This window comes from Megascapheus bottae, chromosome 3 (genome assembly GCF_031878675.1).
Source record: "Megascapheus bottae isolate mThoBot1 chromosome 3, mThoBot2.hap1, whole genome shotgun sequence".
NCBI lineage: Eukaryota > Metazoa > Chordata > Mammalia > Rodentia > Geomyidae > Megascapheus > Megascapheus bottae.
The window spans coordinates 13,902,388-13,917,637 of NC_143511.1; the positions used below are offsets into that span (position 1 = coordinate 13,902,388).

General features: G+C 45.5%; 1 pseudogene; it reads right to left on the reverse strand.

The window, feature by feature from the left end:
* Positions 1–8,454: 8,454 nt before the first annotated feature.
* LOC150064994 (small ribosomal subunit protein uS10m pseudogene) lies at positions 8,455–9,062 on the reverse strand (annotated as a pseudogene).
* Between the last annotated feature and the right edge of the window lie 6,188 nt (positions 9,063–15,250).

Here is a 15,250-nt window from a genome sequence, read left to right on the forward strand (position 1 = left end):
ATTTCAACCACTTAAATAGAAATGGCAGTAAGAGACCTTCCATCCAAGAAAAGCCCAGGGCCAGGTGGATTCACAGCTGAATTCTATAAGGTCTTCAAATCAGAGCTCCCATCAATAGTCCTCAAGCTCTTCAATGAAATTGAAAATGAAGGCTCTTTGCCAAACTCATTCTACGAAGCCATTATAACTCTCATCCCAAAACCAGAGTTTCATCAAAGAAGGAGAATTATAGACTCATTTATTTGATCAATATTGATGCAAAACTTCTCAACAAAATACTGGCCAACCATCTACAACAACTCATCAAAAAATATACACTATGATCAAACAGGTTTCATCACAGGGAGGCAAAGTTGGTTCAACATACGCAAGTCAATTAATATAATTCAACACATCAACAGGAGCAAGGACAAGAATCCCATGATTGTCATAATAGATGCAGAAAAGGCATTTGAGAAGATCCAGCACCCCTTTATGCTAAAAGCTCTGGAGGAACTAGGAATCCATGGAACATTCCTCAGTATAATAAAGGCTGTGTATGACAAACCCACAGCTAGTATTATACTTACTGGTGAAAAGCTAAAGCCATTCCCTCTAAAATCAGGAACGAGACAAGGATGCCCACTCTCTCCACTCCTCTTTAACATAGTATTATCTGTGGGTTCGAAGGCACCTATAGGGCACATGTGTACAACAAAAGATGGCGCTGAGAGGAAGTAAAAAGGGTGAGGCCTGAGTTATTTGTGTCCAAACCCAATTGGGAAAAAAGGTCAGGTGAGACACATAAAGGCATGGACAGCACATGAACACCCAAAACACCTGTTAGAAAGTTCAAGCATTCCAAGGTGGTCTTTAAAATGATTGGTTAGTTTCCTTTTTTTCTTTTGTAGTTTGTGGTGTTAATAAGATTGTGCTGTGTGCTAAACGAGTTCCTGCTTGACTCCCCGCTGAGTCTGAGTGTCTCTGGGAACCAGGGGAATGGGGAGGGCAGCGTACTTACCTTTCCTCAGACCCAACCCGCCCTTTTCTGGGACAGGTTAAGGACCCAACATCTGGCGCCCAATGGGGGGCTAGAAGGAGAAAATCGGCCAAGGCTAAGCAAGCAGTCTCTCAGGGTAAGTAAAACCCTCAGTATGGGTAATGCAATATCCCCCAAAGAGGAGCCAGCTTTAAAAGCACAACGGCTTATGCTCAAATCTAGGTGTTTAGAGCTGTCTGATGGGAACGCTCTCAAGACATGGGATATCATCCTTTCCCTCGCCCCCTGGCTTCCTAGTGCCAATCTCTTTTCTTGAATCACATTGTCCAGAGTAGAAAAACCAGCCAAAGAAAGGGAAAGGATTTTGGGGATTACCCCTCCACCCCTGGGCTTCTACCCCACTGTTATGGCACTCCAAACCTCTTTCCATCTGGATACAATACCACCCCCTGTGAGAACAGAGCCATAAGAAGATGAGGGCCAAAACCTAGCAGGAGAGGGGGATAAGGGGAAGAAAACCAAGGAGGAGGAATGGGCTAAATTTGATGCAGAACATGCTGATATGACTGAGGCTCACAAAGTAAAAGTACAGACAAGTTACTGTCACCCCTCCTGACCTATATGAGCAAAAAGGGATCAGGACCCCACCCTATGCCCCTGAAAGAGGGCCAGGAAACCCTTCCTATACAGCTCTGAGGAAGGACTCAAGAGATTTGAGCCCTTGTGACTGACCCACAGCTGAGAAAATGGGAGAGGGGACCTATGCGGAAACCTGTATTGTAAAACCAAGGCCCTCTGGGGGCGAAAGTAGCAGGATAGGGGCCACCTTCCCTAGGCCTGTCTGGTCAATTTGGCTCCCGGGGGCAATAGACCCCTTGAGTGGTATCCATGGGAGGCTGAGGACCTTAAGGATCTACAGTAAGGCTGTAAGTGAGGATGGGCCCAACTCTCCCTGGGCCCTGACTCTATTGCCAGATCTTGCCTACCATCCCTGTGTTTCTAAAGACTGGATGGAGGAGGCTAAGGCGGTCCTTACCAGCTCCCAATACATCAAATGGTGTGCCTTCTTCAAAGAGGATGCCGAACAAGGGCAGAGGCCAATTGACATGCTCGGCCACCTATCCTGATCACCTACTCCATGCTATCAGGAACTGGGGAGGGATATTCCAATGGGGGTACGGCCTAGGCGACCCTTACTGTGATCAGGTGAGAAATGCTGGGCTTGCAACATGGTATAAGCTGGATGAGGGGCCCACAGAATTCCCCCATAGCGGAGGTAAGGCAAAAGGCCATGGAGCCTCTCCCAGAGTTCATAGACCAGGTTCAACAGAGCGTCAGCATAAGCTTCCCCCACCCGGAAACCTTTGGGATGAGTTCATAAAGCTATTAGTCTGGGAGGGGATAAATGCTGATCATCGAATGGCCTGCGCAGGATTGAGGGAGAGTTCCATGAGTAGATGGGTGGTAGCTTCCCAAGATATAGGCACACACCAACATCAGTCCCAAACACTGGCTCAGGCTTTGCGGGCCCAAGCCCTAGCTCCTCAAAGGCAAGGGATGTTGAGAACCCCAGGGAAAGGAACATGTTTTAAATGCGAACAGGAGGGGCATTTCAAAAGGGACTGCCCACAAGCATCCCCCACTAACAGACCTGGGGGGCTAAAACCCCCACCCACGCCTTGCCCGTGATGCAGAAAGGCTTCCATTGGAAGAAAGACTGTAGATCTAAATTTGACTTGGAAGGAAAGCCTTTAAACTAAGAGAGGGGCACCCCCCAGCCCCGTCAAACGAAGGGGGGCACTCCAGACCGGGAACAAGAAATGATTTAAAGGTCAAGGTAACACAGGCTAACTGGACTGTGCCCTTACTAGAGGGATTACGACCCAAAATGACTATTTTCTTAAATGGAAAAGATTTCACTGCCTAATAGTTACAGGGGCAGACCGGACAGTACTCAGAGAAGAGGAGGTGCCCCCAGATTGGAAACTTATGGAAGGACCCTCGATCTTGGGAGTAGGAGGCAACAGTTGCTCTAGACAAACAGTTGCCTTCATCCAGAGGAAGAGCCCAGATGGAGATCAAGGGCAGATACATCCCCTAGTGGCAAAAGGCCTTACAGCCAACTTGCGAGGGCAAGACCTATTGGGAAAAATGGACACAGTGATTACCACTGACCATCGTGCTTTTTATCAGGATCTCATACAAGGAGAGGAAGCACAGAGACTTAGTTGGGACATGAAGGAGGTCAAGGAAAAGGAGTTTTTTAAATCTCTACAATTATTGGCAGGACCCTAAAAAGCCTGTTCAGATTCACCCCCAATCCTAGAGGCCACTGCCCCCCGAGTGCCCCCCATTAGATGGAGACTAGGGGGCCCTGTTTGGGTGGAGCAATGGCCTTTGACCAAACCCAAGCTTCAGGCCTTAGATCTTCTAGTGAAAGAACAACTTGCCCAAGGAAATGTATGCCCCTCCCTGAGCCCATGAAACACCACTGTATTTGTTATTCAAAAGGCCTCTGGAGCATGGTGCATAATTCAAGACCTCTGCAGGGTCAATGAAAGAATGGAATTGGCTGGCACCTCTTTAAGGGGTATGCCCTGGACTTCTGCCATTCCTGCTGACTATGCCCTTGTTGTAATAGATATTAAGGACTGTTTCTTTTCAATCCCATTATACCCAGATGATTGTGAAAAGTTTGCCTTTTCTATCCCCTCTTAATTTTTCTCAACCTGACCGGTGGTTTGAATGGACCACTGCCGCAGGGGATGGCAACAGTCCTGCTTTCTGCCAACAATACCTGGCCACCCTCTTAAACCCGGTGTTAACTTTGCATACCTCCCTTGTTTGTGTATATGTATATATATGTATATACATATATAATTCATATATATGAATTATATAATTTTAGGCCATAAAAATCCTGCCTGCTTGGAGGGCTCATTAACCCAAGTCCTTACAATATTACAAAATGGAGGCTTTTCCATAGCCCCTGATAAAGTTCAAAAGGTCTTCCCTTTCCAAGTTTAACACTGACCCAGGCTAGCCCTCTCAAACCTTTGTTGGATGTCCCTGCGTCTATGATGTTAGTGCAATTGCAAAGCCTTTTAGGAGAAATTAATTGGCTCCTACCCTGGATTCCTATCTCCAAGGAAACCCTTATACCCCTTTTTGAATTGTTAAAAGCCAAAGCACTCAAAATGTCATTTCCCTCTCTGAATGCCATCAGACGTCACTCTTACAGATTCAGAAGGCCCTAAATCAAGTCTCCCTTAAACAATATAGGGAAGGAAGGTCTTTTTCCTGTTGGCTGTTTGCCAATAGCTCCTTAATCTCTATAGTTCTGACACAGGATGGAGAACCTCTAGAACGGATCCATACATCCGTAGGAGGGGTACCCCAGGTATAATCTCAAGTTGATCAGCTAGCTAATGCTGTTATAAAAGGGAGAACACAAGCACAGGGACATTATGGTTCTGATCCCCATTCCATCGTTTTCCCCTACCAAAAGGCTGATATTGAATGGCTTTCGCGGGCCAAAACCCATCTGGCCCTCACCTTGGAAGGATTTCTGGGGCACACTGACTGTCATAATGGCCTGTCCAAATGGGCCACCATGCTGTGGAGATTGCCACTACGAGTACCCTCATTACAGACATCTAAGCCTATCCCAAATGCTATATCGGTCCTTACCGATGGAGGAAAGGCTGGCTCAGTGTACGGGGCCTTCCAGCCTAACCAGGAAACCCCAAGCTTACAGAGATTTCAACCCTGCCAGAGACCAGCACAATATAAGGGGATGTTTGCCGTGATCATGGCCCTTTAAGATATTCAAGAGCCCCTCAACCTTTATTCCGACAGTCTTTATATGGTTAACCTACTTCCTCATTTACCACAGTCACATATTAGGCTGGATATCAATCCCTTTTCCCCACTTATGATTACCCTTAAAGGCCTACCAGAAGGGCGGGAAGCCTCCTTCTTTATCTACCACATGCAGGGGCATACCAAGCTTCCCCAGATTCCTAGCAAAAGGAAATGACTGGGTCGACCAATTGACTATGGGCCCAAAAATATTTAGCCTACAGGAGGCGGGGGCATTAAATGAACCCACCCATCTTAATTGGAGAGGCCTACAATACAGATTTCCTCACATCCCCATCAAGGATCTTAAAAAGATAATACACACCTGTAAAAGCTGCCAGCCCTTTTTGAGGATACCCCCATTACAGCCACCAGGGGTAAACCCCAGAGGCCTTAAAATCCAGTGTCTTCTGGCAAACAGATGTTACCCATTTTTCAAACTTTGGAAAGCTTAAGTATATCTTTGTTTCTGTGGATACTTATTTAGGAGGCCCCTGGGCTACAGAACATATGGGAGAAAAAAACAAGACATTCACAAGCTCATTTTCTCCAATACTTTGCCACCTTGGGCCTACCAGCACAAGTCACAACCGATAAGGCCCCTGCTTTATCAGCAGGGGAATGACACAATTTTTTTAACAGATGGCATACCAAGCATATTACAGGAATTCCTTATAACTCCCAAGGACAAGCAATTGTAGAAAAAAACCCCATCAATGACTTAAGGAACAATTAATAAAACAAAAAGGGGAGATAAGCCCCCAACTACAATTACAATTGGCCTGTTTACCCTCAATATTTTAAATTTTTCCAAAGGAACCACAGAATCAAAATTTCAAAAACATTGGGGTCATTTATACCTCAAACCTCAAGCCAAAGTCAGGTGGAAGGATCCCCTGACACAGCAATGGAGAGGAGCCCATCCCCTAATCACCATGGGCAAAGGCTTTGGGTGTGTTTTCCCCATAGGGGAAACTACCTCAATTTGGCTCCCGGCCTGAAACCTTAAGTTTGTGCCTACTCCTTTTGTACAGGAGGATGCCCAAGGAGAAGATACCCAACAAGAAAAGGAAACAACTATGGTGGTCACAACTTGTCTTTAGAAAGAAAAAACAGGATAATAACCAAAGTAAAAAGAACAATACCAAAGTAACTATTAATCACCCCCAAGGGCTACCCTTGAGGAACTTTTATGTTCCCTTAAAATTTCAGGTGACAATGCTTCAAATAATTGCTCTGATCATCCTGATCTCCCCGCTACTGGAAGGAAAGACCAACCCGCATCAACCCCAAAGGGTAACATGGGCAATAATCAACCCTGCCAATGGAGAGATCATCAACAGCACCACTAGGGATGATGCTGCACCTCTGACTTGGTGGCCCGAGCTGGTCTTCGACCTGTGTGATTTGGCTAGAGGGTCCTGGGACATTGGGGACTGGATCCCTGAGCACCAAGGGAGACCTGAGTGCAGAGGTCGACAAGGATGCTCCCTCCCCCAGGTCTCGGACCCCCAAACCATGGGATGTTCCCATGTCCTGAAAAGGGCAGCCCTCAAGAAAACTTCATTCTATGTGTGCTCAGGAAGCAATCGAACAGTATGGGACCTGAGTAACTGTGGAGGGCCAGAATGCTATTAGTGTGCTAACTGGGGGTGTGAAAGCACAGGGACCGGATACTGGATCATCCAAAAGGGACTGATAACTGTACAACAGATCCTGTTGGGAAGAGGGGCTGCTAATCCTGTATATGGCCCTTGTAATAGTTGCAGGTGCAACCCTTTAGAGATTACCTTTTTGGAGGAGGGACAGAGAGGGAGGGATTGTATCAGAGTGGGTATGATACAGGCCTTTTTGTTCCATATACGGAGAACAATCTGACCTACACACAAACCACAGATGGTGGGACTCCTGCCACCTGCCCCACCATCTGACGGGGTAACAGTCATTCCCACCTCTTCCCTCTCCCCGCGTCACACATCCTCCTCCTCATGTAGAAAAAGAGGACTTCCTCCCCACACGAAAATTATCAGAGGGCAAGGAGATCATTATGTCAACCGTGCATTTAGCATTTCAGGCGCCAAATCAAACTCACCCAGATCTTACTGCCTCATGTGTCTTTCCCATGCGCCCCTTTTTTATGAGGCATTAGGATGGAAGGGAAACTACTCCACTGAGACATCCCCAAACAAATGCAGGGGAGGGGATCCCACCCAAATCGAGATGGGGGACAAACTTACCCCTTACAGATGACCAATATAACATGCATCAAAGCCATATATGCTCCCGAGAGTTGGAGTAACTGCACCAAGGGTAAATGGCTAGTGCCCTTGGGAAAAGGGGTATTCTGGCTCTGCCAATCCACAGGCTTGACCCAATGTGTCGCTGCTGAAATCCTACATTTAACAAATCTTGTGCCATGGTAACCTTACTTCCCCATGTATTATACTGTCAGAGAATAAAAAGAGAGCCGCTTACTGCATTAGCTATCACAACCCTTGTAGGGTTGGGCGCTGCAGGAGCAGGGTTAGGTGCACCTTCCTTAGTCCTACAGCAACAGGGATTTTCGGAACTAAGGATGCAAACAGATAAGGTGGAAACCTCAATCGGGTATATACAAAAATCTATGGAATCTTTGGCCCAGGTATCTCTGCAAAACACGTGAGGCCTGGATCTCCTGTTTCTACAAGGAGGGTTATGTAAAGCTTTGGGAGAGGAATGCTGTTTCTATGTTGATTATTCTGGGATTGTTAGTAAAAATTTAGATGAAATAAGAAAAGGAATAGAGGAGAGAAAAAAGGATTGAGTAGCAATTGGTACCAAGAATGGTTTGATTGGTCCCCCTGGCTGACCACACTGATTTCAACGCTGGCCGGATCTTTGGTTATAATTGTACTAATGTGCCTTCTTGGCCCATGTTTGTTTAATAGACTTGTAAACCTCATAAAAGCCAAAGCTCAGGTGCCTTGTGGTTGCAACGCCTATACCCTTTTTGAAGCATAAGCTTCTATGCGGAGCTTTGCTGTCACTGCTCCCATGTACCCTATGCCAGCCTTACGAGAGGGAATGTGAAACCTTTAGCTGCTCAGTGTTCCCTAAACGAAGATTCCTTCCAGAAATTTAAAAATAAAGCAAGTCCACAGAAAACACTTCAAACACTCACTTTCTGATGTAAATTAAAACCAGTAGAAATGGACAATTGCACAGCAACAAAAAATTAAAAAACTATACAAAAGTTTCTCATGTTTTTTAAAATCAAGGCCGGGAGTTTGGCCTAGTAGTGCAGTGCTTGCCTAGCATGCATGAAGAACCTGTTCTGATCTATATATCACATATATAGAAGAAACAGAAGTGGTGAGGTGTCTCAAATGGTAAAGTGCTCAGGCATTGAGTCAGGCCCCAGGACTAGCAAAAATAAAAAATAAAAACTGAAATAAATGCCATGTATGCAAGAATAGATGAAACAGTCTGTCTGCTGCAGTCTAGACTGTCTTAAAGTCCCATGCCTGGTTCCTGCAGATCAGGGCACGAGGACAGGCACGGTCACTGTGGCTCACTCCACTGAAACACATGCATGGGCTGGCTCATTGCAAAGCCAGGCAGGGCGTCTTGTGGCATTACGACTTGCTTTCTTCTGTCTCCTTTGGCACTGTTTTCCAGGTTGGCTTTGTGATATGTTCTGGTAACTGTTCTAATTGTGTCTTTGTTACTTCCATGGCTACCCCATCAGGCAAGTTTCGCTGAATGTACTCCAAGTAGACTTTGGCTGTGCATCCGGTGACATGTTCTAACTCCAAACACCTATAAAGCGTTCTCATTTCATATTGAATTCCATGCTTCTTGAAGATATGCACTGATTTGAGCAGAGAAAATCGTTCTATTTTCTTGGGAGGTTCATGTACTTTAACAGAAATACCAAGTTGTTTAGCAGCAAGCATCGCAAAATATTCGTAACTGTCCAATACAGACTTATCATGGCCTTTCACTAAAATTGACAGGCGTTTATATAGGTGTCTGGTTCATCAGAAATGGTGCTGGCAGGCTTGGCTAAATCCTTTGGAACATCGATGTGTAGGTCTGAATACTGTACCCAGTGCATATTGGTATTGAGAGGAATGCCACTATTTCTGGTTGTACTGCTCCTAAAACTGTTTGTAGGAAAACTACCTACTAAGCCCTGCCACAGGAGGCGGGACACAACACCAAGCACTACTCAGGCCACCATCTTCGCAAAAACAATTCTTAGCAGAAAGAACAGTGCAGGAGGAATTTCAATATCAAACTTCAGACTCTACTGCCGAGCAATAGTGACCAAAACAGCTTCGTACTGGCACAAGAACAGCCCAGAAGACCAATGGAATAGAACTGAAGGCTCAGATATTAACCCACAGACCTATGGCTACCTAATCTCTGAGAAGGGAGCAAAAAAAATAGAATGGAAGAAAGAGCCTCTTCAACAAGTGGTGCTGGCAGAACTGGTTAAGCACCTGCAGAATCCTTTTATGTCCCCCTACACCAGGATTAACTCCAAATGGATCAAAGACCTCAAGGTGAAAGCAGATATACTGAAAACTTTACAAAAAAGGAATAGGAGATACACTAGGTTTCCTGGGCACAGGTTGAAACTTTCTTAATAAGGACCATAAAATACAACAAATCAGAGAAAGGCTGGATAAGTGGAACTGCATTAAACTGCAGAGCTTCTGTATGGCAAAAAACATAGCAAACTAACTAGAAAGCCTACAGAGTAGAAGAAGATCTTCACTAGGCCTCATATCTAAAATATATCAACAGCTCAAAAAATTGAATCACTCCAAAACTAATCTCCAAAGAAACAACCATCCCATTAAAAGATGGGCCAAAGACTTAAAGAGAGTCTTCTCTGAAGAAGAAATAAGAATGGCCTATAGACACATGAAGAAATGCTCAACATCTCTGGTCATAAAAGAAATGCAAATCAAAACAACTCTAAGATTCCATCTCATTCCAGTTAGAATGGCCATAATTAAGAAATTTAATAACAACAGATGCTGTAGGGGATGTGGCCCGGAGGGATCACTACTACACTGTTGGTGGGAGTGTGAACTCGTTCAACCACTAAGGAAAGCAGTATGGCAGTTCCTCAAAAGACTAAACATAGAACTCCCCTGTGACCCAGCAATTCCACTCCTTGGCATTTACCCAATCGTCCAGAAACAAGGACATACTAAATCCACCAGCACAACAATGTTCATTGCAGCATTATTTACCATAGCAAAGATATGGAACCAACCCAGATGTCCCTCAGTTGATGAGTGGATCAACAAGATGTGGTATTTATACATAATGGAATTCTATGCTGCTGTCAGAAAGAATGACATTACCCCATTTGTAAGGAAATGGAAAGACTGAGAAAAAATCATATTAAGTGAAGTAAGCCAGACTCAAAGGAACATGGGCTCAATGGTTTCCCTCATTTGTCATAATCAGTAGAAACCTTGGGCTCTCCTAGCAGAGAATTACAATAGAACAAATCCTAGATACATAAGGCCATATAGAATGACTCTAAATGAAAGGACCTCCAGGATATAGAAACAAGAGCCATATCATGAATGATTGTTGTCCTTAATGTACTGTTATCTCTCATCTCTTTTGCTGTCATTTGGTTATCTTATATTGTTACAGTATTTCTCCTGGTTATCTGATATATTGTATATATTCATATTTGGTTATTTGAAGTCTGATAGGGAAGGGGGGATAACAAGATGCGGGGCATGGGTGGTGGAAGGGAAATGGGGACAAGACATGAGAAAGGGTATCAATGTTTGTGAAGTAATGCACCCTCTATCTGGTGAATATAATGTAACCCATCTATTAATTACAATAAAAATGGATGAAAAAAAGAATGCATTGCTTCCCAATAGGCATCTCCAGTAGAATGACCCAGTATGCACCCAAGGAGGTTCTGCAGACATCCAGGGAAAACCAGGATTCAAGTGATTTAGTGGCAGCAACAGGTGACTTTCCAGGCCAAGTGCCACTATTCGGAAGTCAGGGGAGTGCACTTCTTGGCCTGGGTAGTAGCACTTGGAGGCTTATGTGATTATCTTCTGAATAACCCAGCATGGCTGGCTAAAGTGGTCAAGCAGAGTGATGGGAAGAGTACCTGTGCCCACATCACTCAGCAGCTTAGCTCTGGTTTGTTCTACGGACTACCAGAAGGTGCACAGAGAAAGCTGGATAGTCTGTGAACAAGCCCTAATTCTACCACTGTGTAGCAGGTCAAGCTTGAGCTCATCTTCCACTGGTAGAAAGCTACAATAATATCCATGTCTACCTGGGAGAAGTCACATGCTGCTCAGCTTACACCAAGGCCAGAGCAAAGGGCAGCACATGTCCACTAACAGATTACTCTCATTTCCTCACTGCCAGTCTGAGCACAGGTGACAATGCTGAACCCCAGAATCTAGACAGGTCATGAGGGGACCTGATCCCTTCACCATCTCTGCAAAGTGTGATATATATTTTCAACAATGTGAAGGAGGCACAAATAGGAAAGCCTCTGGAGTTCCAGCACAGGCTCCTTAAATCCTGTCTCTTCACTGTCCCTGTAGCTCAGTGCCTATCCCTCATGGTCAGCCTGATGACTGTGGCCTAAGGCTCATCCAAAGGCAAAAGTAAAAGCAGCAAGAAGTCAGGGTATGTCCTGGGGTGGCTGAGTTCCTGTGCCTGCCAACATCAGTGACAATGGAGAGCAGAGAGGCTCTGGGCAGGCCTTATGAGCCCTGGGCAGAGAACAGCAAGCCAGGGTGCATATAGATTTGACCATAAGCTGAACATAGGCCTTACATCAGTCAGAGAACCAGGAGAGGCATTATCAGAACCCAAGAGCCAAAACACAGGCTAGGGCTGTAAAAGAACAAAGTTTCTGAACGCTATCATCAGCTTCTGTTCACAAGTGAAGAGGATGGGTAGACATGTATGTACACATAGTGATGGATGGTAACTTGCCTCTATAAAGCCTTAAAGAATCCCAAGATTGAGCTGGGAGTGCTTGCCTGGCAGGCATGAAGAGATGTGTTCGATTCCTTGGTACCACATACACAGAAATGGCTGGAAATGGTGTTCTGGCTCCTGTGGCAGACCACTAGCCTTGAGAAAGCCCAAGGACAGTGGTTAGGCCCTGAGTTCAAGCCCCAGGACTGAGAAAAAAGAACCCCAAGAAAAGAAAGGAAGAGCCAGCTTTCCCAGATAAACCTTTAAGGGATATGCATACAAATGCATGCTCCCCCTGAATAACATCCTACTGGCATGCTGAAAACCCTTTACCCACCATGCAAAGAATCCACCTCTGGTTGTATAGCCAGAATGGACCCTTTATACTGTTTCTGAATAAACGTCCTGTTGACACTTTGCAAACCCTTTGCACACAAAGCAAAAAATCTGTGCTGTTACATAGCCAGCCAATCAAAAGAATTTCTTATCAGTCCACCAGGGCCCAGTTGGTAGAATGCTTGCACAGTGAGCAGAAGACACTGGGTTCAATCCCCAGCCCCCCCCACATGATCAAGGGCTGTCAAACTCCAGATGCACCAATCCTCTAAACAGCCCTAAAGACTCTCTGTCCATTCTGAGATAGGACATTTAATTGAATATGAATGTGATCTATCTGCATCTCCTGCCATTGAGAAGGGCTCAGCAAGACTGTTATGTCTAAGACACCAGCCCAAGAAAGAAGCACAAGCATCAACAACAGGTCCAGCCTCCAGCTCTAAAGAACCAAGAATATTATGAAAGACAGCAATCTCAGTCAACACCGACTTCAGGAGATGCTTCACAAGAAATACAGATCAAAGTTACAGAAATCACAATGGCAGAAAATTCAAGAGCAACCACTTTAGGCTGCTGGTATTGCTCTGGTAAAAGATCTGCTCTTTCTAAAGACTTCATGGCCTTGGGCTCAGGCTCCATCAATGTTCAATACAGAATGGACAGTCTATTTCCCCACCCCTTGCTCACACACAGAGCTTAGTGTGTCTGGTGCAATAACTGCAGAAAGACAGGTGGGAGCTCAGGCTATACAGGTACTACAGAAACTCCAAGGGGGAGACAGACTTTTAGGACTCGCCACCCACTGCATATGGGACAGACAGCAAATTACGGAGCCAGTGAGCACAGCAAACAGCAGGCATTCTGCATACTGGGTCTCAAAGGAGGAGGCAAACTGTAACATCTAAAAGAGTGAACCCCAAGACCAGTGGTATTCTAAGGGGCAAGAATACAATGGGCAGTGACCAACATTTGCCTTCTGAGGGCCAGCTTCCTAAAATCTTCAAGCTACTGACTGCAACCCCCACCCTCCCCCACACAGGATTTCATTCGTGATCAGTATGCCAAAACTGGGCTGCAAACCTATTTGCAGCACTATAAGATATTGAATAGGAAGAAGAGAAATAGCCAGCAGATGGCACGTCAACTACAGGGCAGGCACAAAGGAATAGGAGGCCTATTTAAAAGCTATGACAGGGACAAAAACACAATGAATTGAGAAGACAAAAACAACGGCTTAGCAAGAGCAACAGAAAAGGATACCTGAGTGGTAGGAGCCAGGCCACTGGTCCACACAGCCATGGGACTCTAATCTGCTCTTCAGTGGTGGTAGTCATGATCTTTGTAAAATGAGGCCTTTGCAGATGTCAGCACTACCTGCAGCCAGCGGGATACCATGCTCTATACTCTGCCATGAGCCTCTAATCTATTTCACACACATTTCTGCTCAGATGCCTTTAGAAGATCCCTGAGAACATGTCAGCTCCTTGGGCTTAACAAGTCTCCTAGCCCTGTGAATATAATAGTGACCTGCCATCCCAGGGCGGCACAGCCAACCCAGGAAAGTAGGGCCAAGAACAAAGGTAAAATAATGCATCCCTCTAAGAAGGGCAAGGCTTCTCATAACCCATGCACACAGAAGGCTCAGCACCTGGGGACTGGGCTTACCTCATGGGTGCTAGAGTCAGCGCACTGGGGTTTCCAGGTTGCCCTGTTAGATACTACCTACTTCCATCACAGCAGCAGTGTACCACAGTCTGAGAACATCTCTATTCTCAGCCTGCATGCCCAGCTGGTTCCATTTCAGTGCCTGACAGCTCCTGCATACCTTGTGCTCATGGGTCACCCCACCTGTCACCAAGCCCATGTACACCTGCACATGTTCAACACAGAGCAAAGAGCCACAGCCAGGTGAAGCCAGAACATAAACAACCAGCACACAGAACACACTGAGTCAGGCTGCGGAGGTACTGGGGACCTCATTTCAGCTTCCTGAGATGCCAGTGTGTAGAGCCCATAGTGACCACCTAGCCATAGAGACTACAGCACTGGGCATGTCCAAAGGATCCCCTGAACTCACCTTCCTCCCAAGGTAGTTGCATGGTCTCCAGGAACCCAGGAATCCTGATACAGGAACAGGTAGCCAGAGTCGCAGGGATTGCCTGCTCCCAGCACAGCCCGCTCCCTGAGCCTTCACTCCCCAACTTTTCCCCAAATAAAAATTATGGGCAGTTCGATGCACACTTGTGATGCTGCAGAGGCTGCTAAGACCATGCACAACACATGGAGCTCCAGTCCTCAATGCTCTCTGGGCAGACAGTGGTCTGACTGTCACTTGTCCCAGCAGATTAGTACAGAAAGTACCTCACTGTTAAGCACCACGATTCCTTTCCCTTGATAGTGCATTCTGTTCCATACAGTCAGATGGAGGGCAATGCCAGGCTCTAGTTCCAAATCATTTTCTTTAAAAGCAAAAATAGCAATCTGTATGGCTTTCATTTCTTAAGCAAGCTGATGCAGTTACACCCAACATAGCAAGCTACTTCTAAAAGCTCTTCTAAAAGAGGAAAGGAAGGTGTAACATTGTCCAAAAACAAATGATTTATGTAACTATAATCCCTCTATATACTGTCTTTATATAATGTATTTTTGTTTTTATAATTTGTGGTCAGGACTTGACCATGGTCAAGTGTCTCTACAACTTTGAGCCACAGTGACACTTCTGGATTTTTAGAGGTTAGTTGTAGATAAGAGTTGCAAGGACTTTCTTGCCTGGGCTGGCTTTGGCTTTGAATCCCAATCCACAACTCTTAGCCTCCTGAGTAGCTAGTATTACAGGCATAGCCAAAGGTACCTGCCCTAAATTTTTAAAAATTTAATAATTGAGGGCTGGGAGTTTGGCTTAGTGGTAGAGTGCTTACCTGGCATGCACTAAGACCGGGGTTCGATTCCTTAGTACTCCATACATAGAAAAAATCCAGACTTGGTGCTGTGGCTCAAGTGGTAGAGCTCTAGCCTTGAGAGAGTCCAAGGACAGTGTTCAGGCCCTGAGCTCAAGCCCAGGACTGGCAAAAAATTAATAACTGAAAGCAGAAACGTACTTAT